The sequence below is a fragment of the Penaeus monodon genome, chromosome 10, assembly GCF_015228065.2.
Source record: "Penaeus monodon isolate SGIC_2016 chromosome 10, NSTDA_Pmon_1, whole genome shotgun sequence".
Taxonomy (NCBI): Eukaryota; Metazoa; Arthropoda; class Malacostraca; order Decapoda; family Penaeidae; genus Penaeus; species Penaeus monodon.
The window spans coordinates 33,664,699-33,689,920 of NC_051395.1; positions in this window are offsets into that span (position 1 = coordinate 33,664,699).

A 25,222-nucleotide genomic window follows, 5' to 3' on the forward strand; every position below is an offset into this window, starting at 1 on the left:
TTTTATGCTTGTATTCTGTTGTTTTCATATAAACAGAAGTTTTTTTTTCCTCTTATTAGTCTCGTTTCTATTTTTCTCCTTATCGCCAGTGCCTCGCGAACTTTGTGAAGTGACGAACTTTGTAAAGTGACGAACTTTGTGAAGTGACAAACTTTGTGAACGTGGCGAACCTTGTGAACTCTGTGAATCTTGTGAACCTTGTGAACTTTGTGAACGTGGCGTACTCTGTGAACTTGTGAACTTTGTGAACTCTGAACTTTGTGAATTTTGTGAACTTGGCGTACTTAGAGACCAATGTTTCATTTATTTTTTTTCGGTGAACATTGAACGATCAGCATAAGCCTGAAAAAAGCGTAATATTCTGATTCCCAGTATTTGTGGAATCAAAGCTACCTAGTTCTCGTTTCACTCATTACTTTGTGATTTTGGGACATTGAAGCTTGTTCGTGCTTTCGGTAAATTCAGCTTTTCTGTTAGAAAATTTATTTTAATTCTATTCACCGTTGCAGTGTTATGTGTCGCGTTCCCTTATGGTGTTTTCCTTAATTTCTCTCGATTTATATTTATAGGTTTACTATATTACTGTAAATTTCAACTTTTGCTTTCACATCTATTATTTTCTGAGTTTTATTAACTGAAATGTGTTGTGTGCTTACCGTTTTATCCGTGTTTCAGCTTAACTTTCTAGTTGTTTCTCGCGCTTTTATGTTTCCAAACTGAGTTTTTAAAGATTTTAAAAGTATGTCGTGTCAGGGTTTCAGGCTGATATGTGCGAGGAGTAAACGGAGATCCTGTCCAAGGTGAAAGAGAGGTTACTTTAAAGTTTGCAATCTCGTGCTGGCACCGTGTGTCCTGTGTCTCCAACATTAATTACCCAGGTGGCCTCTTAATTGGCATGGACTTTTTACGACGGTTCAACGTCAAGATTGTTGTCTACCTAGGACCAAGGCAATCATATCTACAGCTTAATGATCACCAAACACCTGGCATCTTCACCGATGAATCCAGCCCCCACATCGGCATCGTTCACAACTCACCTAGCAAGACGACTAACAGCAGAGAGGATTCACTGTACACTGCAAGGATACTGTGGTTGTTCCTGCTAGGTCTGCATGCTTCATAGTCGCTCGGGTGCCCAGGAATTGTAAGTTGAGTTCGGGCATGATAACAGGACGTACCTGCAGATTCCTCTAACACCCGCTACGTCGCCCAGTTTTCGATCTAATCTTTGTGTCTGGGTCGTCAACAGCGGATTTAATCCTTATCACCTGAAAGCAGGACCCGCATTGCTAGGTTAATGAAATTGCAGAAGTCTTCTCGACTGCAAGACCAGCAAAAACTACCTCCTTTAAGGGATGCCTTTCCCCTGAACTTGAATGATAACACCAGCCCTCAGGAGAAGATTCCCCCAGATGTATATGAGGATTGTTTGATTGATTATTTAAAATTGTCTCCCGCGTCAACAGCTAAGGTCATTAGCGGCAAATCCCTTTTAGATAGAAATATTAGAATATTTAAAACTTTAAAAATCTATCAATAAATATCTTACAAATAACAATAAATATATTAAAAATCAAAGCATAAATATTATGCTCAAAGTATATAAAGTTATTGCATAAATATGTATAATTAAATTTTATTGAAAATATTAGCCTCCCTAAGGAAACTAATAAGACCCTCTATGTCTCAATCCTCTCCCAATACATTTTTCAGTGTATATGGGGGAGCCAAGTACATACGTCTTTGGTCTGAGAATGTTGCACATCTTTTCAAAACATGTGCGACCGTTAATGGCTGTTGGCATCCCTCACAAAGTGCTTGACTTTTAGCCATCATCGGTCCATGAGTCAGTCTCGTATGCCCGATTTTTAGTCTTATTAATACAACTTCTACTTTTCGGTTGGGATGGATGCTGGTCACCCAACTGCCAAGATCATCTCTACTCTCTCGCAGTTTGTTTCTAGAGGTATGCCTCCATTGTTCCCTCCATCTATCACGAAGACAACTCCTTATGCTGGGTTTCAGGTCAGTGTGTGGGAGAGGAAAATGAGCATCACAGGGATGAGCGGCAGCTGCCTTGGCCTTCTGATCAGCTCGCTCATTCCCACTGATACCAACATGTGCTGGCACCCAACACAGAGTTATCTTTTTACGTGTTGACATCAATGCAAGCCAATCTTGAACCTCCCTCATTACTGGATGTGATGAGTTTAAACTCTTGATTGCTTGGAAGGCACTACGAGTCACAATATATTACAACAGAATGGTTCGTAAGATCTCTAGTCATCTTAACTGCTGCAAGGATGGCATGTAACTCTGCAGTGAAGATCGGGGACTTCTAGAGAAAGACTGCCAGATGCAGTCCTCCTTCTGCTCACTGCTGCAAAGCCCACACCATTTTCAGATTTCAAAACCATCTGTATATATTGCATCTGATCCTTGGTACTTAGAAATGTGCTGAAAAAAATCTCTCTCTGACTTCTGCTTCAGATCTCTCCCCTTTTCCCAAATTTCCCGACCAAATTCAGCTCGACTGATTAGTCCAAGGGGGGAATTGGGGAATTCCAACAGCTAGAACCTTAGTGACACTTAAATTAATCTCATCCACAAGATTCCTCATTCTCCTACCATAGGATCGGCTATCCTCAAGGGGGTTGAAAACCAATCTGGATGTAGGAGATCCCGGGATCCTTTATAGTCTCATGTAGTAAATCAGGTTCATGTAGTCCCGGTGTAATAAAAAGGGGGTGGTTCTCCACTCTCAGCATACAGGGGGACTCCACAGGTGAAGACCTGAAAGCCCCAGTACAGATTCTGAGTGCTTCATTATGAACTGAGTCCAACATCCTGAGAACAGTGGGAGTTGCAGATGAATAAGTTTCACATCCATAATCAAGCTAACTATGAATAAGCGCTCGATAAAGCTGTAGAAGCGTTGTGCGGTCTGCACCCCAAGATAAATGTGAAAGAAGCTGCAAAATACTAAGTGCTTTTGTAGCCTTCACTTTTAACTGTTTGATGTGAGGCACCCATGTAAGTCTTGAGTCAAAACTTAAACCCAAGTACTTCACCTCTCGGACAAATTGCAGTGGGTTTGCGCCTAAATAGAGGGAAGGATGGAACTTTCCTTGTTTGTGGAAATGTATAGCCATGGTCTTGCTAGGAGAAAATTTTAACCCATGATATGTTGCCCACTGTACAACTTGATTTATTGCAGTTTGCATGTGTCCTTGCACATCCTGTAAGCTTCCTCCTGAGCAGTACAGTGTAAAGTCACCCACATACAGTTTACATGAGACCGCCACTTGGAGCAACCTTTACGATGTCATTTATAGCAATGGCAAACAGGGTCACACTTAAGACACTCCCTTGTGGGACCCCTTCCAGCTGATCTTCCAGGTTAGAGAAACTGCTTCCCACCCGAACTCTAAACTTCCTGTCAGCAAGGAAGCTTTGTATGAAGGAAGCTAAGGCTCCTCTTAAACCAATGTCTTTAACAGCTTCATGAGTATGCCATGCTTCCAAGTAGTATCGTAGGCCTTTTCAAGGTCAAAGAAGACTGCTATCATGTGACGTCGCTGTGTGAAGGAATTCTGTATAGCAGTTTCCATCCTCACAAGTGCATCTGTGGTCGATCTCAATTTTCTAAAGCCATATTGATATGGGGTCAACACATTTTCTTTTTTCTAGCAGCCATGTCAACCTGAAGTTTACCATTTTCTCCATCAGCTTGCAGATGCAGCTGGTGAGAGAAATTGGTCTGTAATTTCCTGCTGTGGAAGCATCTTTGCCAGGTTTAGGAACAGGAATGATAATAGCTTCTCTCCATGTGGATGGCACGGGCCCCTCCTATAGATCCTATTGAATAGGTCTAACAGGAACTTCTGGGAGCTCTCTGGTAAATGAGATATCATTTGGTATGGAATATCGTCACTTCCTGGGGCAGTCTTACGGCAGAGCTGCAAAGCAGAGTCCCTCTCCTTGTGCAAAAATGGCAAGTTATATGGAAGTTCTGCTGCAATCCTACTGAAGGACGACATTGGGGGTTGTTCCTGTTCAGCCCGAAGAGTGGAGAATCGAGCAGTGTAAGATGCTCCAGAGGAGATCTCTGCCATGGATTTAGCTAGCTCATTTGCAACATCTTTTTTTATGTGATGATTATGTCATTTATCTTCAGAGCAGGTTATGACATGGATTTCCAGTGACCTTCTCCCATATCCATGCTAAGGGGGTCCCAGAGTTAACTGAGGAGACATACTGTCTCCACGACGTCCGTCTAGCCTCCTTTAGCACATACCTGGCTTTGGCTCGGGTCTTTTTGTAATTGATCAAGGTTGCAATGCTGGGGCATTTGTTTCCAATGCCTTAATGCAGCTTTTCTTGCTCGACAGCTTGTTGGCATTCATCAGACCACCATGGTACTTTGGGGGTCGGGCGGTAATGCCTGCTAGTTTTCAGAATGGATGCTTCTGCTGCAAGGTGAATTCGTGATGTGAAGTGATTAACAGCATCTTGAACACACTGGAAATCATTGACAGATCCTTGCAATACTGCAGTTGATCTAAAAAGATTCCAGTCCGCATGCTCAAGTCGCCATCTCTGCACTCCATTGACTGGAATACCATTCACCTCCTCCAAAATTACGGGAAAGTGGTCGCTTCCATGTAAGTCTTCCATGACCTGCCAAGTGAAGTTCATCTGTGAATCAGGTGAGCCTATTGATAGGACTATATTGGAGAATGTCCCAGTTTGAATTTGGAAATGTGTGGGAGTGTCATTGTTCAGTTAAAACTGCATCTACTCTTTAGAACCAAAGGGCTCCAAGGCCCTTCCTCGAGGGTTGCATAAAGTGTCTCCCCAGAAGTGATGCCGACCATTGAAATCTCCCAAGAGTAGAAATGGATGTGGCAACTGCTCAAGTGGATTTATCAAATAATTAATGTTCAGATTATGTGGAGGAAGGTAGATGGATGCAACAGTGTAAGGTCGTGTCAAGCCTATTCTCACAGCCTTCACTTGCGGTGTTGTCTGCAGGTGGATGGCCTGGAAGGGAATATCTTTACGTACCATTACTGCTACCCTCCATGAGGTCCATGTCAAAAGGTTCCATAATGGGCTTGAATTTTGGGAATCCTCTCAGGAAATGGTACAATTTCCCTGGGTCATAATCTCTTGTAGACATACACAAAACTGGATTATGTAAAGCTACCAGAGTTGCAGTTTTTTCCCATTTTGCATGAATTCCCTGACAGTTCCATGGATATGGTATCCAGTTCTTATATTATTTCTTCATAAGGTGTTTGGCAGCACCTGTGGTCAAGGTTTGCCCCACACCTTTAGGCTGTCCCTTCCATGATCCTGGGAGTACCTTTTAATGGTTGTTTACCTGGGAACTAGTTCCACAGGTTTCCCTTGGCAGTTCAGGATTTCTTTTCCTGGGCAAAGAACGGACCTGAGCCTTTGCTTCAGGGGCATTCTGTCTAGCAGCGGAGGCCCCTGTGGATGTTTGGCAGCTGGAGTCTTTTGCACAGGTTCAGGATATGTTTGCCTGGGCAAAGGGCGTGCCTGGCCTTTACTTCAGGGCATTGCCTAGCAGCAGAGGCCCCTTTGGATGTGGTGGCAAACTGGAGCTGTCACCGTTGAGGCCTCTGGAGCCTTGGCTGATGGCTCCAAAGACCTACTTTGGGAGGAGGAGTTCCTCAATAAACCCCTCATCCTACTCCGGTTTCTGGTGGAACAAACTCACCATAGGCAGTGTCAGCAATTTGGGACTGAGGGCTAAAGGAAGTGGCAGAGTGTGTGTTGTATGAAGCATTGGTGGGCAAGGGTTGGTGGGAAGGAGGATGTGCTAGAACTGAAGCAAAGAACCTACCTGGCTGTGCAAACAGCACATGGGCACGTCGCTTTGCCTCTGGAAAACTAAAATTTCTCCTTGCTCCTTATTACCAATACTTCCTTTTCAAATTTGTACCTTTCACATTGCTTTGAAGAAGCTTCATGAGCTTCTTTGCAGTGGTAACAGCATATTGGACCTGGATAGTTGTCATCTCCTTGATGACCTGCTGTACCACACTTTACACATACTCTTGATTGCCCATTTTCTTTAAATGGCAAGAGTTGGCTCCATGCCCATAACCCTGGCAGTGGAAGCACCGCATAGGGTTGGGCACATATGGCTTTACCTTGAGGTGGTACCATGCTAACTTAACCGATTGGAAGGATAACGTGTTTAAAAATTTGCAAAAAAAACTGGTGTTTGACTGTTCCAAACAAACAACTTTCTTCTTAAAATGGGTTTTTTTGCCACTACATTAAAAGTCTCTAGTTCCTCTAAACAGTTTCTCCTCAGAATACCTCATCAGGTCTCGGGAAAAGACAATTTCCTTACACTGATTTAGTGTTTTGTGAGGAGAACATGAAACTTGAGCCCTAGGAATGTGGCATATCGCAAGCAGACAGTCACTCTTGTCTGGTGACGAAACCTCAACTATCAGGCTACCATCTCGCTGTGAGGTGATGCGAGGATCACGTTGACATACTTCAACAATTTTTTGATGTACTTCAAAAATATCAAGATTCATGATTGATACACCATCAATGGTCTTCACTACTAGGTACTTACTATATGAAATGTTTTCATATTTACCAGCTAAGATTTCCTTAGTGGACTGAGGAGGACTTTTCCCCTTCTTACCTGGTTTGGGAGCCCGGGAACCACTACGATTCCCATTCTTGCCCTTTTGAAACTGGAAAGGTTCCAAAGTGACAACATGTGATGTTCCAGAGGGAATGGTTGGAGGATTGCATAGGTCGTCAGGGAGAGAACTAGATCTTTGTAAATTTGTAGTACTCATACAAATTGGAATTCTTCATTTCCTCACCCCCCCCACCCACCATGGAGTCCAACAAGGGGAAGCTATAGTTGGGGCTCAGAATCTCCCAACAGCCACAGGGGTAATGAGGAAATATACGCAGCCACTATTACAGTACTGATTGCAGTCGCGGGGCCTATGCGCTACCGACTTAATAGTGTCTGCTTGACCCTAGCCATATTTGACCAGCCGATTAACTTAACTGGGCCTTGATCAAGCCACCTGTCTAACCAGAATAAAGGACCAAAGAAGTGTGTTGCTATCTGCAGGGTGCAGCGTGCAGCATCTCTCAACCTCCAGGACTCCTGTCTCCTGATAGTACGGGATGCCACGCACGTGGGAGAGTTCTCCCTGGTCCAAGATGGAATGAACCAGGGATGGGTGCACCATCCCCTCTCTTAGGCCTTGGTGTACCAGGAAGCCATTTTGTCTCATCCCTCACTGGTGACCCCTCCAGTATGGGTATCCCTCTGGTCCAGCTCACCAGATCATTGGGACCTCAAGCCCCCCCACCGCGGCAAGGCGGCATCCGTTAGGGAGGACGCATATGAGGGGGATGCATTTGACCTCATTCATGGCTGCTGTAACTTTGGTTACATCAGCGATGAATTCAGAATCTTTCCGGAGGTAAACCTGAGCCCGTCAGCCGTAGTAGCCACCCTAGATAACCTTCCTATCAATGACAGTTGCCAACAATCTGCCTCAGTCATCTTGAGGAGCGTCAAAGTTCCCAGACCAAAGAGCTATTACTTCGTTACAAGCACCTGTTCACTGGCACAAGAGCAGATATTGGGGCAGTGCCAGGGATTACCCATAAGATCGTGACTCGGGAGGAGAGACCCATTGTTCATTGGCAGTTATTCGCCAAGAGTGTGACAAGATGCTGGCAGCAGGTGTTATAGAACACTCAAACAGCCCCTGGCTCAGCCCTGTAGTGCTTGTGCGCAAGAAGGACGGCTCCCTTAGATTTTGTGTGGACTATAGGGGGCTGAATGCTGTTACAGTGGCTGATACCTACCCACTCCCACACATCGACGAGTTACTTGACGAATTTGGAGACACTAGAATTTTCACCTGTTTGGACTCAAGAAGTGCCTACCAGAGCATCGAGGTGCAGGAAGCTGATCGACCAAAGATAGCTTATTCAGATGGCAGGAGGCTTCTGCAGTTTGTCTGCCTACCTTTCGGACTAGCAACAGCCTTACGACTTTTCAAAGGACGATCAACATAGTACTTAGAAGTGTCCTTGGGAAGCATACACTTGCCTATCTAGAAGATGTGATCATACATAGCAAGACATTTGATGAACACTTTCATCATCTAGAGGAAACTCTACAGCTCCTTTCAAAAGCAGGATTCAAGACGAATGTAGAGAAGTGTGATTTCGTGAAAACCAGCATCAAGTTCCTTGGGTTCTGTATTGACGAGAATGGCAATCCAGATCCTGAGAATACACGCATCACTAGTGAAATGCCTGCCCCTAAGACAGTAAGGGGAGTAAGAGGGTTCCTCGGTGCCGAAGGATTTTTCAGATGTCACGTGCCTCATTTTGCAGCTATTGCTTCTCCCCTAACGTGACTCACCAAAAAGAATGCCAACTGGAGGAAAGAGCAACAGGATGCCTTCGATCAATTGAAGGAGATTCTGACTCGCGATCCTGTATTGAGGAAGCCCAATATCTCACGTGAATTTGAGATTCATAAGATGCATACAAGGAGGCCCTGGGAGCATGCCTGATGCAGCAATCTCCGGATGGCGTGCTTTTTGCAGTCTCCTACTACTCACGAAGGTTTAAAGAGAGTAGATACCCTGCCATTGATCAGGAAGCCATAGCAGTCGTCGAGGGCGTGAGAGTTTTCGATCCATATATATATGGCAGGCCCTTTACTATATACACATCGTCCTCTTACCTTCGTGTTCCACCGCAAGACTAAATCACTAAGAATGAGCCGATATGCTCATGAGCTAAGTTACTACAATTTTAAGCTGGTCTACAAGAAAGGAGCCCAGAATCATGTTCATGACATGCTTTTGCGTGATATTGCAGCCATTTCGACTAGCACTGTCAAAGATGTTGCAGCAGATCTTACAACCATGGATCCTGCACTGGTGAGAGAAGAGCAGATGAAGGATGAAATGTGGAGAGATGTCATCTTACTCCTGGATAAAGGTCATTACCTAAGAGGTTATTGATGAGTTTGAGCTGAAAGATTGCTGCCTGCTGTCCGTCATCTCTCAAAAAAGGTTATTCACCAGCGGGTGATTCCTCGATCTCTGAGGCAAGCTGTATTAAAGCTTGCACACTGGGCTCCCCTGGCTTCACCCGGGTATTTACAGAACCTATACAATATGTTTTACTTTCCTAATATGTTACGTGAAGTATGTTCATATGTCCAAGCTTGTTAGGTATGCCAACAACGTCGCAGGGAACTGCAGAGGCAAGCACAACAGCAGCGTCCTGGTGATGTGACCTATCCTCTAGAGAAGATATCTGCTGATCTTCTGCACCTGCCTGACTCGGACTCGGGGTATCGCTATGTGCTGAGCATCGTTGATCATCACAGCCGATATCTGCAATTCATTCCCTTAGCCTCACGAGATCTAAACACGGTAACGAACACCCGCCAAGACATCTGATCACAGACATTGGAGCAGAATTTACCGAAACACTCTTTCAGCAAGTCTGTGCTATGCTTTCTATCCGGCTTGGATTCACTATTGCATATCATCCCCAGTTGAATGGAATGAAACGAGAACGAATCGTGTGGTGAAGGATGCTTTATACTCTCTCATAGAACACAAACCTGAATCCTGGCCCTCTTTCCTACCACAGGTATGCCTCGCTATTAATAATGCCATCCACCGCAGCACAGGAGAGCAACCTTGTACCTCCTAACTGACCGCCATGGCCACTTCCTGGTTGGTATTACAAATAACACTGTGTTCGCCGTAGAGGCAACGCAGCGCGCAAGAGAAAATTGGGCATGCACATACGATGCTAAGGTATGCCCAAGCAAGTTCACGCTGGAAGTAGGGACGCTTGTCTTATGATAGAGCCATGGGAATCGTGGACGTGGCCTGGTCGCGAAATGGGATGGCCCCTACCATGTTACCCACAAGATTAACCCTGTAACTTTTCTGCTGTGTGTTCCTGGTGCCGATTCCCCACTCTATAAGGCTCCATCAACCAGATGAAACTGTACTACCCACCTAGTGAGCTGGAGTTTGCCGATCTCCTTCAGAGAGACCCTCTAGGTGATGACCCTGACGATGCAGCTGTTATCACTCTCTTGGATACGGCCCTCCTCGGTGCAGTCCTTCCCCATGAACCATAGCAGAGCCCTTGGACCAAGTCCACTGCTATATGTATTGGTGTCTGAGTATATTCACTGTCGCGTGGGGAGTTGGTTCCCGATTCCCGTGGGGAGTCAGTTTCGGCGTTGGTTCCCGATTCCTGTGGGGAGTCAGTTTCGGCGTTGGTTCCCGATTCCCGTGGGAAGTCAGTTTCGGCGTCGATCCCGGTCATGTGAACTTTCCAGCTTTGTTTTATTCTATGGAACTCGCTTCTGTAGTTCTCAAAGAGACCAGTTCTTGCTGGTCTTTTGTTTCTTGTATTTAACTTACATTTTAGTCACTGTCCATTCCTACTTTGTATCTCACTTGTGTATTTTTGCCACTTTTGGATTATTCAGTGCACACATTTTATCTTCTTATTTTATGTATTAACATTGCATGTATTTTATTATTTTTGTCTCATGTTTTGTATGTTTTTAACCCTTAATTTTTGATTGATTGATTATTTAAAATTATCTGCAGCATCAACAGCTAAGGTGAATACCTTGTTAAATAGAAATGTTAAAATGTTTAAAACTATAAAAATCTATCAGTAAATATCTTAAAAATAACAATAAATAGATTAAAAATCAAAGCATAAATGTTATGCTCTAAGTCTATAAAATTATTGCATAAACATTATGCATAATTAAATTTTATTGAAAATATTAGTCTCCCTAAGGACACTAATAAGACCCTCTATGTCACAATCCTCAGCCAATACATTTTTTAGTGTATATGGGGGAGACAAGTACATAAATTTTTGGTCTGAGAATGTTGCACATCTTTCCACTACATGTGCAATCGTTAATGGCCTTGGCATCCCTCACAAAGTGCTTGACTTTTAGCCATCATCGGCCCATGAGTCAGTCGTGTGTGCCTGATTCTTAGTCTTGTTAATGCAACTTCCACTTTTTGGTTGGGATGGATGCAACTGCCAAGGTTATCTCTAATCTCTCGCAGTTTGTTTCTAGAGGTATGCCTCCATTGTTAATTCCATTTATCGCGAAGACAACTCATGATGCTGGGTTTCAGGTCGGTGTGTGGGAGAGGAAAGCGAGCATCACAAGGCTGAGCGGCAGCTGCCTTGGCCTTCTGATGAGCTCACTCATTCCCACTGATACCAACATGCGCTGGCACCCAACACAGAGTTCTCTTTTTACTTGAACCTCCCTCATTATTGGATGTGATGAGTTTAAGCTCTTCATTGCTTGCAAGCCACTATGAGAGTCACAGTATATCACAACAGAATGTTCCATAAGATCTCTAGTCATCTTAACTGCTGCAAGGATGGCATGTAACTCTGCAGTGAAGATTGTGGCTGCAAAGCCCGCACCATTTTCAGATTTCGAACCATCTGTATATATTGCATCTGATCCTTGGTGTTGAAGAAATCTCTCTCTGACTTGTGCTTCAGATCTCTCCCCTTTCCCAATTCTGACCAAATCCAGCTCGACTTGATTAGTCCAAGGGGGGAATTGGGGAATTCCAACAGCCAGAACCTTAGTGAGATTTAAATTAAGATCTTCCACAAGATTCCTCATTCTCCTACCATAGGATCGGCTATACTCAAGGGGGTTGAAAACCAATCTGGATGTAGATCCCAGAATCCTCTGTAGTCTCATGTAGTAAATCAGGTTTATGTAGTCCCGGTGTAATGAAAGAGTTGGTTCTCCACTCTCAGCATACAGGGACTCTACAGGTGAAGACCTGAAAGCCCCAGTACAGATTCTGAGAGCTTCATTATGAACTGAGTCCAACATCCTGAGAACAGTGGGAGTTGCAGATGAATAAGCCTCACATCCATAATCAAGCTTACTATGGATAAGTGCAGTTTGCATGTGTCCTTGCACATCCTGTAAGCTTCCTCCTGAGCAGTATAGTGTAAAGTCATCCAAATACAGATTACATGAGACAGAACTTGGAACAACCTTTACAATGTCATTTACAATGGCAAACAGGGTCACACTGAAGACCACTCCCTTGTGAGACCCCTCCAGCTGATCTTTCCCGGTTAGAGAAACTTTTTTCCCACCCAAACTCTAAACTTCCTGTTAGCAAGGAAGCTTTGTATGAAGGTAGGTAATGCTCCTCTTAAACCAATGTCATACAGCTTCAAGTAGTACCGTAAGCATTTTCAAGGTCAAAGAAGACTGCTAACATGTGACGTCGCTGTGCGAAGGAATTCTGTATAGCAATTTCCATCCTCACAAGTGCATCTATGGTTGATCTCAATCTTTTAAACCCATCAGCTTGCAAATGCAGCTGGAGAGAGAAATTGGACTGTAATTTCCTGGTGTGGACAGGAATGATTATAGCCTCTTTCCATGTGGATGACGCTGTACCCTTCCTATAGATCCTATTGAATATGTCCAACAGGAACTTCTGGGAGCTCTCCGGTAAGTGAGATATCATTTGGTATAGAATATCGTCCTACAGCTGCAGTCCTACTGAAGAACGACACTGCCGAAGAGTGGAGAATCAGGCAGTGTAAAATGCTCAAGAGATCTCTGCCATGGATTTAGCCAACTCATTACCAACATCTTTTTTGTCTGTGATGATTATGCCTTCTATCTTCAAAGCAGGTGGTGACAGTAATGTGCTCTTTCCAGTGATCTTAAGCACCTTGTCCCATATCCATGCTAAGTGGGTCCCAGAGTTAATTGAGGAGACATACTGTCTCCATGATATCCGTCTGGCCTCCTTTAGCACTCGCCTGTCCTTGGCTCAGATCTTTTTATAATGGATCAAGGTTACATCCTGGGGTATCATTTCAACTGCCTTAATGCAGCTTTTCTTGCTCTGACAGCTAGTTGGCATTCATCAGACCACCATGGTGCTGGAGGTCAATGGTAATGCCTGCTACTTTTCAGAATGGATGCTTCTGCTGCAAGGTGAATTCGTGATGTGAAGTGATTAACAGCATCTTGAACACACTGGAAATCATTCACAGATCAATGGCTTACTGCAGTTGATCTAAAAATATTCCAGTCCGCATGTTCAAGTCACCATCTCTGCACTCCATTGGCTGGAATACCATTCACCTCCTGCAAAAGTATTGGAACGTGGTCGCTTCCATGTAAGTCTTCCATGACCTGCTAAGTGAAATTCATCTGTGAATCAGGTCATGCAATTGACAGGTCTATATTGGTGAATGTCCCAGTTTGAATTTGGAAATGTGTGGGAGTATCACTGTTCAGTAAAACTGCATCTACTCTTTAGAACAAGGACTCCAAGGCCCTTCCTCAGAGGTGTTGCCGACCATTGAAATCTCCCAAGAGTAGAATTGGATGTGCCCAAGTAGATCTTCCACATCATCTGTTTTGAGATTATATGGAAGAAGGTAGATAGATGCAACAGTGTAAGGATGTGTCAAGCCTATTCTCACAGCCTTCACCTGCAGTGTTGTCTGCAGGTGGATGGCCTGGAAGAGAATATCCTGACGTACCATTACTGCTACTTCTCCATGAGGTCTGTTATCAAAGGTTCCATAATGGGCTTGAATTTGGAATCCTCTCAGGGAAATCGTATGATTTTCCCTGGTTATAATCTCTTGTAGGTATACACAAACTGGGTTACATGTAGCTATCAGATGTTGCAGTTCTTCCGATTTTGCATGAATTCCCTGACAGTTCCATTTGATTAGGGTATCCAGTTCTTTAGCTACCCTTTCATAAGGTGTTTGGCAGTACCTGTGGTCAAGGTTTGCCCCACACCTTTAAGCTGTCCCTTTCCAGGATCTTGGGAGAATCTTTGAGGAGTTGTTCACCCATGGAACTAGTTTCCACAGGCTTCCTTTTGACAGGCGCAGGATTTCTTTGCCTGGGCAAAGAACGGACCTGAGCCTTTGCTTCAGGGGCATTCTGCCTAGCAGTAGAGGCCCCTGTGGATGTGGTGGCAGCTGGAGCTGTCACCGTTGAGGCCCTTGGAGCCCTGCTTAATGGCTCTAAAGACCCCACTTTGACATGAGTCTTTTGAACAGGCTCAGGATTCCTTTGCCTGGGCAAAGGGTGTACCTGAGCCTTTGCTTCAGGGGCATTCTGCCTAGCAGCTGGAGCTGTCACCGTTGAGGTCTCTGGAGCCATAACTAATGGCTCCAAAGACCTTACTTTGGGAAGAGGGGTCTCCTTAATAGACCCTTCACTCCTACTCTATTTCTGGTGGAACAATTCACCAGAGGCAGTTTCAGCAATTGGGGGACTGAGGTTTAAAGTGGCAGAGTGTGTGGTGTAAGAAGCACTGGAGGGCAAGGGTTGGTGGGAAGGAGGATGTGCTAGAACTGAAGCAAAGGATTTACCTGGTTGTGCAAACAGCACACGGGCACGTTGCTTTGCCTCTGGAAAACTAACTTTCTCCTTTCTCCTTATTACCAATACTTCTTTTTCAAATTTGTACCTTTCACATTGCTTTGAAGAAGCTTCATGAGCTTCTTTGCAGTGGTAGCAGCATATTGGACCTGGACAGTTGTCATCTTCTTGATGACCTGTTGTACCACACTTTACACATACTCTTGGTTGTCCGTTTTCTTTAAAACGGCAAGAGTTGGCTCCATGCCCATAACCCTGGCAGTGGAAGCACCGCATAAGGTTGGGCACATATGGCTTTACCTTGAGATGGTATCATGCCAACTTAACTGATTCTGGAAGGACTGACGTTCTACTAACGTTTTACTGTCACTACATTAAAATTCTCTAGTTCCTCTAAGAGTTTCTCCTCATAACACCTCATCAGGTCTCGAGAAAAGACAATTCCCTTACACTGATTGAGTGTTTTGTGAGGAGAACATGAAACTTGAGCTCTAGGGATATCGCATATCGCACGCAGACGGTCACTCTCATCTGGTGACAAAACCTCAACTATTAGGCTACCATCTCACTGTGGGATGATGCGAGGATCACATTTGACATACTTCAACACATTTTTCGGGGGGATGTTATTCGAAAATATCAAGATCCATGATTTGATACACCTTCAATGGTCTTCACTACTAGGTACTTACGATATGAAATGTTTTCATATTTACCAGGTAAGATTTCCTTAGTGGATTGAAGGGGACTTTTCCCCTTCTACCTGGTTTGGGAGCCTGGGAACCATTTACGATTTCCACATTCTTGCCCTTTGAAGCTGGAAAGGTTCAAAGTGACAATACTGATGTTCCAGAGGGAATGGTCGGGGGATGGCGTAGGTCTTCAGGGAGAGAGCTAGATCTTTGTAAATGTGTAGTACTCATACAAATTGGAATTCAGTTCTCACGCCCCCACCCACCATGGAGTCCAACGAGGAGAAGCTATAGTTGGGCTCAAAATCTCCCCACAGCCACAGGGTTAATGAGGAAGTGGGGATATAGTCAGCCAACTATAGACATTACTGATTGCAATCGCGGGACCTATGCGCGACGAACTAAATAGTACCTTCTTGAAATGTGCCATATTTGACCAGCCGATTGAACTTTGACCAGGCCTTGGATCAAGCCACCCATCTAACCAGAATAGTACCGCAAAGCGGTGTTGTTTGCTAGCTGCAGGGCGGCAGTGTGCAGTATCCGCTCAACCTCCAGACAGCTGTCTCCTGGTAATACGAGATGCCACACACGCAAACACACGTGGGAGAGTTCTCTCCTGGTCCAGTTGGAATGTACCAGGAGGTGGGTGCACCATCCCCTCTCATAGGCCTTGGTGCACCAGGAAGCCATTTTTGTCTCATCCCTCACTGGTGAACCCCTCCAGTATGGGTAGCCCCTCTGGTCCGGCTCACCGATATTCATTGGGGACCTCAAGCCCCCCACCCGGCAAGGCGCTTCCCGTTAGGGGGGAACCAGAATAGAGGACCAAAGGTGTGTCGCTAGCTTGCAGGGTGCGCGTGCAGCATCATTCCCCTCAAGGCTCCTGTCTCTGGGTAATACGGGATGCCACACCAGGCAAACACACTGGGGATAGTTTTCTCCTCCTGGTCCAAGATGGAATGAACCAGGGTGGGGTGCAGCAACCCCCCCCATAGTGCCTTGGTGCACCAGGAAGCCATTTTTGTCTCATCCCTCATTGGTGACCCCTTCAGGTATGGGTAGCCCTCTGGTTCCGGCTCACCAGATCTTGGGACCTCAAGCCACCCCCCTCGGCAAGGCTGCTTCCGTTAGGGGGGTGTGATGGGAAGTCGTCAGTCTAGATCGCTAGGTGCATCTGAGTTTATTCAAACAATTATTAGACAGATCGCCCAAGTTTTAACTTCTAGAACCCAGATTAAGGCCATATTGAGTAAACAAATAAATAATGAAGTGAAAATATCTTTCAGTTTTCCTCTTACTAACAATTAGATCCAAGAACTGGAGATATGAACACTCAAAAGGTCAGTGTGGCAGTTTACCATTTAATTGTGGAATGTAAACATTAGATCAAGATAGTAAAATCTATGGCGCTCGGTAACACCAAAGTGGTGGCAGCGGTGGGACTGCCTCCACAAAACCCTTTACCTTGTTAGAATATATAATAAAATTAAATCTTAAAATTGATTCAGTAAATTAAGAATATTGGTAATTATCATAAATAAAATTCGAATATACTACTTGTTTGATTTTGTTATCTGTTAAGGATATATAAAACTAATTTGAGTGCTTGAATTCCCCTAGAAAATATTGATATAAGCAAGATTTTTTATGCCTTTTTGAACATACCACTTCCATGAAAAAACGACTTGAGTCATGTAATCTATCTTAAATTCATGAGATATATTAAGTCATGAACAATATCATGCTATATTAGTTTAATATTTTTACTTATGATTACATGATATTTCTTTTTTATAATTTGTATGGTCTATGTATGGAGTGCTCTATTATAGAAGATGGGGTATTTCCATCTTCTATTGGAGGTTCTGGTGCTTATCTCTTTGGGAGAATTTGTTGTGGTGTGAGTGCCCACAGGTATGGCTGGTGCCTGAAGTGAAGTTGGAGATCAACGGGGACTGGGGAGCCGGCATGCTCCCCAGTCGGCTAAGGACTGGGCAGTCCTTGTGGTGCTGTGCTGTTGTCAGGTTCTGCTGGAGGATCGGGGAATGCTGATCTCGTTTTTCGGCTCTGCGGCTTAAATACACTAGCGCCGAACGAGGGGAGCCCGCTGTCCAATGAGCGCGGACATGGCTGTGGACCTGTGTGACCCAACCTGGGTAACTATGATGAACTCCAGGTTGCGGGTCGTGCTGCTACAGGTACTCCCCCTCCAGAGAGTGAGCAAAGCGAGCGAGCGATATACCCTTAAAGTGTCACTCCGGGGGTCACCAGTATAGAAGATGGATGGTTGCCCATCTTCTATTTGGGGTTACTGGTGTCTTTATCTCTTTGGGTAGAATCTGTTGTGGGTGTGAGTGCCCACAGGTATGGCTGGGTGTTGGTAGTGAAGTCGGAGATCAAGCAGGCTCCCCAGTCGGCTAAGGACTGGGCAGTCCTTGTGGTGCTGCTGCTGTTGTCAGGTTCTGCTGGAGGATCGGGGAATGCTGCTACAGGTTGCGGGGTCGTGCTGCTACACTATAAAAAGGGGAACTTAAGCATAAATTCATGTGTAACTTATATAAATGAAAATGTTTTTCACTTTACAAATCCTTGCAAATCAGTGATGGATTTTTTTTTTTTTTTTTTATACTGACTAACTGGTGTTAGTCAATATTTTGGCAATTACAGTGAGAGTTATATACTGCGAAGAGGCGGGAGAGCAGAAAAACAAATTAATTGATTAAGTGCTCAGCTCAATTGCTTACATTAATAAATAAAGCAAGAGTAATACCAATGTAAAATTATTAAGTCCGTTAGTGGGAACTCTTGCCACTTAGTGACTAAAGAATATGCTCTAATAAGGATATATGCTAAAAATAGATAAATAAATAAATAAACAAAAAAATAACATAAAATAAAATTAAATCAGCTAGTGAGAAATTTATGTGTCCACTAGTATGGTTAAATTATACTCAGATTCTGTCACATACAGTGAGTGGATGCTCCGTTCCACCTGTCATTAATTAATAAACAAAGGTAAACGGAAAATAAAGACATGTACTGGGTAATGTGGATTACAATAATAAAGCACTACTTACATTGATTTGAGCCCGAGTGACAGAAGTAGATAGCTTTAGTATTCAGTGTGAAATACAAAATAAGATATGGTTACAATTTATAATAATAGTAATAATATAGGACCATACTACACGTGAACGTGAACTGACTTGCCAACAAAAAGTACAGTAGTACTGAATTGCACAATAAGTAAATCAGTAGTTAAATAGTCAGAAAAATAAATAAACAAATGTAAGGTTGACACATGACGTGGTTCTATAAGGTATGGAAGCAAAGGGTCCATTTACAGTTAAATAAATACATAAAGAGGATTATTAGAATGCCAACCTCAGATCAAGCTGGGCAAGGAAATCAGAGTCTCACGTCCGCCACCAGCGAGAGCCAGGGTAGCGCTCCTCAGAAAACATTATTACAAACATGGTCCTGTCCAGAGATGCCGCACAAATTTGTAAGAGTTTTACAAAGAAATTAGAGAGGAAGGAGATGGACAGATCAGAAAAGGCTTTTGATATTCTGCATTTTGCTTAGGCCGGAATTCACAAACATCCTTCAGTGGCTCAGACAGTCTACCCTGATGCAGGAAACTGGCTTGCCATTATAGAGGCCAGATGCTCGTGATTTGAGTGGACTGATGAAGGATTAATAAATGTTGTGGTTAAATACGCACTAGATAGCGCAGCAGCAGCACCACAGTTGTGTAAAACTTAAAATCCAAGATAGCATTTAAGGAAACTTTCTTGAAATAATTTTCTAAATCTTCCTCATTAGATGTTACTTTGACAAAGTTAGAAACCACAAACATCTGCGAGGATAAGAACCTGGAGAATTACAATGTGAGGTTGTAGGTCCTTATTGCAAAGGCAATGTCCATAGACCCAACAAAGAACCTCTGGTGCGCTATCTGGCAGGAAGGCGTTTTGTAAAAAAAAAATTCCACCGCCATTTGGCGAGAGGTTATCGGATGCCCAATATTTCAAACATGGGGAACATTTAGCACAGGGATTAGAGTACATGAGACAACACCCGGGGGCTAAATTAGTTTATGAGGAACAAGTGAATAATAAAAAAGTGCGTGTTAATGCCTTGCCTCCTAGGACAGCCGAAAGCCACAGTACTGAGTACTGAAATGTATATGACACCCACACACAAGGGTCTGATGCAACATCAGAGTGGTCCCCAGCCTTCTATGTCCTCCAGAGGATTCAGTCAGAAAAGGAAGTTACCTTTCTTTACATTTTGCAAGAAAAACGGTCATGACATAGATAGATGTTATCGATTCAGGGGACAAGCTCCAGGACCCTCTCGACAGAATGCTAGCAATAGTGACTGTAATTGTGGAAGTACTAGTTATGCAAAGAAAGCTTACCATTCACTTTCAAATTAGAAATCAGCTAGGTCTTACAATACCACCCATAAACGACCCACATGGAACCCTAGGAGAAAATCAAACAAGTCAGAAAATCAGTCAGGAAACGGAGGCACCCCAGCAAAAAACAAGTGACATGAATATAACCTTAGGTAGTCAAAATCAAGAAGTGTTAGTACAAGTTGCCAGTGCTACAAAATTTAATGGTAAAGGACTGATAGTTTTAAATGCAGTAATAGAGGGCAGTGAAAGAAGGGTATTGTTTGATACTGGTGCTGAAGTATCCTTAGTGCATGAATCCATACTGCCAGCTTCGAAAATAAGGGACTATACAAAAACTAATGTGAGCATCTAGCAGATGGGTCTATGTTACATCATCATGGGTTGATTCCACTAAATATGTGATTAGCTAAAATGCCTTTGACTCATCATTGCTTCGTAGTTAAGGATGTGGATCTACCTACAGAGATACTATTGGGTTCAGATTTTATTCTTTCCCATAAGGTAGAGTTTTGTTCAAAGTCGTTTCAGATGCAAATAAATAAACAAAGACACCTGCAAGACTTGTGCCATCTAGCTCCCTAAAACCAGTTGTAGCTAATCTGCCCGTGGAAGCAGCTGAAATTGGAGCAGATACTTTAAATGATTCTAATGGAAATAAGTTTGAAGATTACCATATTAAGGAAGGTCACTCTCAGACCTTGCTGGCATGTTTTGCTTCATCTCAGTGTGTTGACAGGTTTTCAGGTGACACTGTAGGGATGGTAGTCAGGAGTTGTCACAGCAGAGGGCTCTTAGAGAGCAACCAAAAGAGCATGTTACTAATAGCAACATGTTGAGCAAAGAGTTTGTACAGTTGATTAAAAACAAGAAAGGTGAGTATTGAGTATTTAAAGTCCCCTATTTAAACGCCCAACCAGATTGCCCAGTGGGGGATGTAATAGTGTTAGAAGGAATGCCTTTGCCACAAAAATCAAATAAGTCTAACATTCAGGGAGAAATCATGGTAGGTGCACTCATATAATCTTATTGTGGAGAGAAATTGAGAGAGCAAGTAAAAAAACAAAACAAAAAACAAGCACTGCAAATGCTGGTCAGTAAGTATGGACAAGCATTTTCACTTAAAGATGAACCTCTTACATTTCTTACATGAAATTCAGACAGTAGGACCGCCAGTGTATAAAAAGCCATACCCAATTCCTGCAAAGTATCGGGAGGAAATTCAAGCCCAGATTGAGGACACGTTAGAGAAAGGGATAATTTGGCCCTCTAGATCAGCATACAATAGTCCTCTTGTCCCTGTAATTAAGAAGAACAAAACCCTTAGACTATGTTTCGATTTTCTTGCCCAAAACAAAGTGATCGAGGATGACAGATATCCCTTGCCAAATATAGATTCTATTTTGAGGAGTCTAGGTAGAAGTAGTCTTTTCTCACCATTAAACATGTGCCAGGGTTATCATCAAATTCCATTAACTTCTGAGAGCTGTCCTAACACTGCTTTCTCAACACCAAATAGACATTATGAGTTTACTTCTCTGCCATTTGGGTTAAAGGATGTTCCCTCGTGTTTTCAAAGAGTAACGCCTGTACAATCTTGAGGATATTCTTGATATATTAGTGCAAAATATACTTTAAAACTGGAGAAGTGTAGTTTCTTCCAAGAAGAGGTTAAACATCTTGGGCATATAATTTCCAGTAAGGGTATCAGATCTCAGGGAGAGAAGTTAGAAGCACTACAGAAGTTTCCAAAACCAGTGGTACTAAAAGAGCTGCAGTCATTTCTTGGTCTTGCAAATTATTATCGCAAATTCATTTTGAATTTTGCACAAGTAGCTAAGATCTCTTACTGAAATGACAAAGTGTTCTCAGAAGCTTAATAACCGCAAAATCGTTCTTAAAGGAAAAGACCGTTTCTAGTGCACTACTTTGCATAAATCTAGGCCCTGATATCATAAAAACCAATTAATAGTCAATTGGTGCCAATACGGTGGCTTACCTTATTACTATAGGCCATTTTTTATCTCAATAGCAGGCATAATATCGTCTGCTGCAAAAAAACGACCTCCAGCGCCACCACACGCCGATGACGTCACACCATGTATACAGCTCCAGCTGATTTTTACAATACACAGCTGATCACAGAGAAAGCGGTCACGGTCATGGCTGACAGAGGAAGCGACTATGATTCTTCGTCTGATGAGGAATCCTGCGATTTGAATTATATATATATATATATATATATATATATATATATATATATATATATATATATATATATATATATGTATATATATATATATAATGTACATACATATATATATATATATATATATATATATTATATATATATTTATATATATATATATATATATATTTTATTATATATATATCATATATATATATATATATATATCTATATATATATATAAAATCTATTTTATATATAATTTATATAATAATATATATATAATCTATATATATATATATATATAATATATATATATATATATTATAATATATATATATTTTAATATATATATATATATATATATATATATATATATATAAAATATATAAAGGATGTATGTGTGTTTATGTGTGGGGTGTATGTGTGTGTGTGTTGTGTGTTTGTGCGTGTCTATTTATGTGTGTGTGTATATAATTATATATTTTATATATATATATATTTTATATATATATATATATATATATATATATATATATATATAGTATATATATATATATATATATATATACATATGTATATTATAATATATATATATATTATAATGCACTGCATATGAATTATATATATATATATATATATATATATATATATATATATAATATATATATATATATATATATATATATATATATATATTATATATATATATATGAATTATATGATATTATACAATACAATATACAATGCACTGATATTATACAATGCAATATACAATGCAATATACAATGCACTGCATATGAACAATGGCATGGCCGCCGGCCTCACTCCAGATATACATGGTGTGACGTCACTCCGCGAGATGGCGCTTCAAATCGGTTTTATAACAGACGATCGAATTTTAACATACAAAAACGCTTTAAAAAAACAATTGGTTGGGATATAACACATATTATGGCTGTCATTATTCTATTTATACGTCAAATATCAACATACAACCAAATAACATGGTTTTTAAAAGACCAGACTTTTCCTTTAAATGGTCTGATGATGCACTGAAAGCTTTGAATGATCTTAAACAGCTGCTTGCCAAAGAAGTAACTCTTTCTTATCCAGACTTTGCCAAACATTCATTCTGAATACTGATGCTACTGAATTTGGTATTGGGGGTGTACTCCAGCAACTTGATGAAAATGGGCATTTGTGTCCAATAACTTTTTTCAGTCATACTCTAAATGAGAGCGATTTTAAGTATTCCACGGTTGAGAGGGAAGCCCAGGCAGTAGTGTATGGTCTCACAGTAAACCGATCTATTATACTAGGATTTCCAGTCAAGGTGGCCAGTGATCACAGACCACTTGTTTGGTTTTTTAATTATGCAGGGCCAAACTCACTGATTTTGCGTTGGCAGATGTATGTTACTTATTTTAGGTTGGAAGTTACTTACATAGCTGGGAAACAAAATTGTATGGCTGAGGCACTATCTAGAATAAGAAATGCTTATCACCCCATTGATAACTATGTTGTAACGGCCATGACACAGAGTGGAAGAGAATCCTTAAATAATGAGTTACAGAGCAAAGTGATGGCCTGGGACCACTTAAAGTTAGGATGGGTCTGGATGCTCATCCTTCATGGGGTCAGGTAAAGAGGTATCTCAGGGGTGAAGTAAACAAGTGTCCTCGGTTAAACTATGAAGTCAATGATTTCAAAATACTGCAAGATGGAATTCTCTATCATACCCATGTCAATATATATGATCAGCTAGGCACTCGAGTGGTTGTTCCAGACTCATATAAAAACACAGCATTGTATCTGGCCCATTGCCTCTCCTTGGCAGGTCATGGAGGGGTCCAGGTTACCCTTGAGAGACTAAAGAAGTTTGCATTCTGGCTGGGTATGTCAAAAGACATCCCAAAAAAAGTAAAGTCATGTAGTGTTTTTCCTTAAAAGTAAGCCAATGAGGGATGTGCCTGCTCCGCTGCATCGGTTCCCAGGTGTAAGAGAGAAATTTGAGCATATATAAACCTACATTTGGTAGGCCCTCTCCCTGTTAAAAATGTAGGGGCAAAGTATGTACTGACAGTAATTGATGTGCTGACCTGATTCCTCATAGCTGTACCAATACGAAACAAAGAAGCAAAGGAAGTAGCCCAAGCTTTTATAACACATATTGTCAGCATCCATGGCGTTCCAAAACATGTAATAACATGTGGTGGAGGGGAATTTATAAATGAAGTTTTTAAGGACATTTGTGGGTTGTTGCAGATAAATAGGCACACTACTACTCCATTCCACCCATCAAGTAATGGACTGGTGGAGCGTGTAAATGGGACCATAATGCAAATATTGAGGAGTATGACATATGATAACCCTAAAGAATAGGATACACTGCTCCCTTTAGCCGTATTTGCATACAATTCTGCATGTCACAGGACAATCCATAATTCTCCTTACTTCCTTATGTATAATAAGGATCCCTCAGTTCCCTACTTAAAATTCTTTCATGATAATGGTCCATGACATGTCTAGAGGACCTAGACGTAAGACCTCTGTTATTACAAACAAAGTCTATAATCGGTGTCAGCTGACTGTGAAAGGTACCAGTCACGATCCCGGTGAAAGACATAGTTGTGTTCACGGGTGTATATAACTTTTCAGCCCAAGGCAGGATTGTCTAAGAAACTACAACCTTTGTTTTGAGGGACCTTACCGTGTAGTAGCCAAAATTGTGATATGATCTACAGGCTAAAAAGCATTCAGTCTAGTCGTGCATTATTAGTGGACCCTGATAGAATTAAAATAGAAGGATGCATGTCATCTCACGAGAGTAAAAACATGAGGAGAGCATACCCAGTCCATGATCAAATGATGAAGAAATGCTTTTCTTCCCAATCCCTAGGCTCTGATAAAGAAGTGATATGGACTTTGAGGTGAGGGGAGACTTGTCAGGTGGGGCTGCCTACAATTTCCTGTCCCATTTGTCCGACACCCAAAGTCACTAGAACAAAAGGGAAACAACCTGGTTACTGAGTATAATTCAATGTAGAGTGAGCTGAAGCAGGAAGGAACTAGCTAAGTATGTGCTAAATGAACTATTAGATGTTCCTATTTTCAATAAACCAGCCACTCTGAGATAAATTGAGAATAATATAAAAGTAGAATGTGCTGATGCTGGAGATATCCTAGATTGCTACTAGGATTCTCTGTGCCAATCTTTCCAGCCATTAATGAGCTCTATGAAAGAGTTTCCTCTTCTCATTCCCAGGAGTCAAGTGAGAAGTTCGACCTGAGGGTAAGAAGCAGTCAGATGGAGCATCTGATTTGTGTGGCCCTGTTATGCCTCCACTCAAATTCACTAAAATGGAAAATATAAGAAGCATTTCTTACACTGTAAGCCTACT